General features: G+C 24.4%; 1 pseudogene; it reads left to right on the top strand.

Annotated features, from left to right (window-relative positions):
- The first annotated feature begins 2,670 nt into the window (after positions 1 to 2,670).
- On the top strand, positions 2,671 to 4,014 carry LOC124930328 (annotated as a pseudogene).
- The last annotated feature ends 2,105 nt before the right edge of the window (positions 4,015 to 6,119 follow it).

Raw genomic sequence — 6,119 nt, 5'->3', positions numbered from 1 at the left:
CTTTGTTATAACTATATATGAATCTAACATGACACTGCACATATATTATTTTTACTTTCATTTAAAAAACATTAAGTGAGAATTAAACTGTTAAATTTTAAATTTTTGTTAGATTATTTTGATATAACATTGTTATGTTCTTTAAATTACTTCTATAGATTATAGATTATATGAATTAATGAAATTTAATTATATTTTAAATAAATTATTTACTTTATAAAGTAAATATTTACTTATTAATCTAGAAAGGCCATATTATGACCGGTTTGGTTCTATATTGGACATCCAATAGGCAGGTAGTGGAGGCCTTATCATTAGTGGCATAATTCCATTACTAACAAACCCTCATGGCTTATTAGGATTTTTGGATTAAATTAAGGATTCATAGTTTTGCTTGGCTAATTAATCATGAACCAACCACGTGTCACATTCGCAGTTCCACAAAATTAAATTATGCATTTATTTTTTATAGGACATAAATTAGTTATCTTACTTTTATTTACCCTATACCGAAATCTTAACTTACACAATATTTCAAATTCACTATTCAACTTTGAAAATTTTGTTTTATTTAATTTGGTTGCTTATCCATTTTTGTGTAATTCAACTACTTAGACATCAAAATTTTCATGTTTATTTTTTCATTACAAAAATCTTCTGATTTAAATAACATTATTATTGTGGGTCTTACTATCATCCTCGAGAATAATCTCATATAAAAAAATGTTTAATCGTATTTTAAACTAATATATATATATATATATATATATATATATATATATATATATATATATAATGCTTAATTTTAGATTATTTAGATTGACGAGTCGAACGATGAGTGAACGATACGAGTGATTTGAATATTTATGTTAGACAAATTGAATCGAGTTGATTCATTTAAATATAAATTAAAATCGTAAGTTAACGAGTGTGTATAAATTATACCATTTTTATAATTATACATATTAAAAAAAATTAATTAATACATATTAATTATTAATGTTAAAAGTATTTCATTTTTAATTCTATTTTATATTTTTTTAATAAATAATTTAATATATTAATAATTTTATTTATATTAATAATTTTATAATCTATATAATTATATATTAAATATATATATAACAACCTATATATATAATAATTTTTAATTTTAGATTGACATAGATTAACGGGTCGAACACGCGTAGAGTGATTTGGATTTTATGTTAGTCAAAATGAATTGGGTGGATTCATATAAGTATAAACTCAACCGCAAGTTAATGAATATAAATATATGTGGTGTAGTGGTTAAAGTGTTTACATTTTAAACATGATACTATGCTTAATATATTAGTTGGTGCGGATATTAGAGGGGTATTATAAATATTAAAATAATAATGATGATGGTATAAGTAGGTTCGAATTTTAGAGATGAAGGGATGTCTCTTTAATTGTTTCTCTTACTTTTATTAGAGTAACTTTATTTGAAAATAATCTTAGTTTGAACAAAAAAAAATTATTATTAAAAGTATTAACTTTTTAAAAATATTTCATTTCAATATTGATTTAAATGAAATTATGGTCTAGAATATACTTTAATTATATATTAACAAATTTAATAACATTTTTTTTCGTTTAAACATAATTTAGTGTTTCTAAATAGATTCATATCAGATTATTTAATTTAATTAGGAATTTAGTTGTACATTTAATATGATTTTTTTAAAATTCATCAAATAATTTTAAATATATATATAGTAGACTCTCTATAAAGTAGTAACGTTGGGCTAGCTAAAAAATATTATATTATGGAAATATTATTTAATCAATAAAGTAATAATTTATTATTTTAAATGTATAATAATAAAATATATATTTAGTGAATGTTGTTGAATTTTAAAATTCAAATCTATATATATATAATGATGCTTAATTTTTAAAGTGTTCGGATTGTCGGGTCGAGAGCTGTGGTTAATTTGGATATATGTGAGAGTAAATGGATACTTGGGTCGGATTGTGGGTTGACCCGCCCAAAACTTAAAACGGTTAAAAATAAAATTAAAAATGCTATAGGTATGGTTCGAACTTGGAACCTAACAAAACAAGTACATTCTTTTAACCAACTAGGTTAATAACACTTTATATTTTAAATTCAACCCAAAATTTGATAAACGCGTGACATTTTAACAATATAAGTTCAATTTTTTAAATAACTAATATATATATATATAATGATGCTTAATTTTTAAAGTGTCCAGATTGCCGGGTCGAGAGCTGTGGTTAATTTGGATATATGTGAGAGTAAATGGATACTTGGGTCGGATTGTGGGTTGACCCGCCCATAAATTTTTTACCATTATATTTTTTCACGGTTTTTTATATTATTACTCGTGCAAATGCACGGGATACATGCTAGTTCTATATAATAGGGTTCATTTATTGTATAAGTTGTTAAAGTATATAATCAATTATAAAAAATTTTCTATTCTCAAAGTCATTTAATATGTACTGTAAATGGTGTAATATCCTATATTGTAAGATGATTTTTATCTCAAAATATTCATCTTCAGGTACATATATATACAATACAAAATCTTCTACTACTTTTCTATCTTCTTTCTTCTCATTTTCTCTTTTTCTCTAATCAATTTTATATTACTCTCTTCATTTTTGTTATATTAATCTCTAATGGCTTCCCATCTTATAAGGGTGAAGCATACAACCATGACATGTGAAATGCGTAAAACATTGTGCGAGTATAAAAGCGAGAATCCAACTTTGTCTCAAAAAGAGCTACAAAAATGTGTTTTTGAAAAATTTAACATCCAGATTAGTTAAGCGACAATATCGAATATAATTAAGCGGTCAATGGAATATCTCTCGGTTGATTTGACGAAACCTGGTGCCAAACGACACAAATCCGCAAAGTTTCCAAATCTAAAAAAGGCTTTGTATGAATGGATTTTTTAACACCAAGAGCGGATAAATATATTAAGAGAGTTAATTCAAGAGAAGGCAAAAGATTTTATGAAAATATTGTATGGTGATTATGATCCAGAGTTTGATTACTCTCTTGGTTGGGTGGAGAGGTTTAAATCACGGCATGGTATCAAGTTTTAGGTATTTTGGCGAAAGCGGGTCTGTCAATATGGGTGATGTGGATAGCAACTTACCAACAATAAGAGAGAAATTAAGACTGTTTGCCATGAAAGATGTTTTCAACATTGAAAAAATTGGATTTTTTATAGATTACAAGCTAATCATTCATTGGTTACAAAACAACTTAAGGAAAGAAAAAAGGACAAAGAAAGAATGACAGTATCCATTTGTTGCAATGAAGATGGGTTAGAGGAAATGCCATTATGGATCATCGGTAATTTTACGAAACCACGTTGCTTCAAAAATGTTAATTTACAAAGTTTAAATTGTCAATATCGTGCCAATAAACACGCGGGGATGACTGGAGTATTGTTTGAAGAATATGTTCGATGGTTCAACAAAAAGATGGATGGACGAAAGGTTTTATTGGTTATTGACAATTGTCCTTCCCATCCAGAGGTAATTCAAGGGTTACAAAATGTTGAATTGTTATTCTTACCATCCAATACAACTTCAAAAATTCAGCCATGTGATGCGGAAATTATAAGAGCATTTAAGATGCATTATCGTCGCAGAATTTGTCGTTCTATTTTAGAGGGTTTTGAGGCTGGAGAAACAAATCCAGAGAAGATCAATGTTCTAGATGCAATCAACATTGCTATCTCAGCTTGGATGAACGATGTTAAGAATACAACAATTGCAAATTTTTTTCAACATTGAAAACTTTGTTCGGTAGAAAATGTGGTTTCACAGCCTTTAGAAGAAGAAGACATTAGGGAATTATGGTCAACAATAAAGAAATTACACTATCGTAACGCAATGAATGTGGATCAACTCTTGGATTATCCGGGTGAAAACGACACGACCGAGATTTTAACTAATGAAGAAATCATTGAGGGTCTTAAAGAAAAAAAATCAAGATGGAGACAATGATGGTGATAGTCGTGTTTTGGAGCATGTTTCTTGCAAAGAAGTAATTAGAGTAGCAATTTAACTTAGTGATTTTCCCCTACAATAGGATAGAAGTACCCCACAACTTCATAAGTTTTATAAAGTAAGGAATGAGATTCAAATAAATATAAATTTATTTTTTAAATATAGCAATGATATATAGTTTCTCCTTTCCAAAATATAAATAAATTTAAAGGGTGACATGATGTACAAATTGAGGTTGTAATTTGACACAAATATAAGTACAATGACTTATTTGAGTATCTCCTAAGATCATAATTAGTTAGATTATTAAGAAAACGGTTGGATTGAAATATATAAAATTGTATATACTTATTATTTATTAAAAATAAAAATTTATTATAAACTATTACAAACTATATAATTTTAATATCTTATTTAAACATAATAATTTTTTTTAGATGAATATTTTAAAATAATTTTAATGAAAATATTACTATTTTTTAGATTGAATTAGTGAGAGGTATAATTCATTATATTGATCCAAACTTATAATTATTTAAAAACCCTGTAATTATAAGAAAAAACCCTTCAAAAAAATTATTACAGTGTTGTTAATTTAAAAAGAAATGAGAATTTAAGAAATATGAGAAATAAAAATTAATAAAAAAAAATGAAATATAAAATAAAAAATAATATTAAAATAATAAAAAATTTAAAAATAAAATAAATTACCTAGTTTAATTAATGAAAAAGAAAGAGTGAGAAAATATATTAATATTTAATTAATAAATATATAAATTTAAAAATAAAAGTTAACCATGGTTACTAAAAGAGGCTAAATGAGTTAATTTTTGATAGTACATATGTTTAAATGACATTTTATTAGTACATACGTCTAAATGAGCTAGTTGTACAAGTACATACGTCTAAGTGAGCTTTTTTCCTATAACAAATTTATACATATAAAAAAGAATTAACGTAGGAGATTCTAATTATATAATTATTTGAGGACGTCTTAAAAACATAAAAAAGTAAGTCGAACAAACTATCAAACCGTGTTAATAATTTCTATTAAAAATTTTGAGCGATAATAAATTTTGTCAATATCACAACGTTGATAAATAACATTGAATAGTCTTATAAAGTAATAATGATAATTTATCATTTACATATATAACAAAATAACGAAAAACTCTATAAATAATTAAAGGATATTTATAAAAGAGTTTCTAAACAAAACATCAATTTTAACAACTATTTATTAAAATACAAAAATTGTTAAGTAGGAAATTGACAAGAAATCGAAAAAACATAATCAATACAATTAAAATATATAAGTAACAAACTATCATCGACTACTAAAATGTTATTTAAATTTTAAAAAATGGAAATCACAAATCTGACAACTAATCTGATGTCATACCAAACAAAAAGTAATATTAACTAAAATTTAAGTAGCGCAACAAAATATAGGCAATACATTCTTTTACGGTAAAGACCATCAACATAGAAAATGACTTTTCACATTCTCAAAGTTGATTTTTAATATTTTACAAAATTAATATATATAATATTATAGAAATAATTAGTATGTGTAACCACGAAAACATTTATCTCGAAAATATTTGGGTTCGAGAAATTTCAACATTAATAAGATATTATTTTAAAAGATTTATACAAATATTATTTTTCTAAACATTTTGGAATTAATTATAACAATAATTAATTTTGATCAAATTTTAAATAATTTTTTAGATTTAAAATAATTAAATTAACATTTAATTAAAAGAAATTTGTATTTAAATTAATTAAAATAATTAATTTAAGAGATTATTTTTTAATAAGAGTCGCTAGCTGATTTTTAAAAATCAATAAAATTATACGTCTACAAACGTATATTTGACCAAAGTCTCTTTTTGGTTCGATGTTTGGTGATACTTGAGAAAAAGATTTTGTGATATATCATCCGTACCCGTTTAAAGCGGTCTCTACATTATAAAGTCTTGACTTTTGAAAAATTGGTTTTATTACGTTTTATTTTAATCAATTATTTTTCAAGTCCTAGACATGCACATATTTTTCATTTATTTTAAATTGTAACAACAACATTTAAATATTGGTAC

The sequence above is a fragment of the Impatiens glandulifera genome, chromosome 3 (assembly GCF_907164915.1).
Source record: "Impatiens glandulifera chromosome 3, dImpGla2.1, whole genome shotgun sequence".
NCBI lineage: Eukaryota > Viridiplantae > Streptophyta > Magnoliopsida > Ericales > Balsaminaceae > Impatiens > Impatiens glandulifera.
Note: the sequence above shows the minus strand (reverse complement) of the source record. Positions and strands in the feature narration are given on the sequence as shown.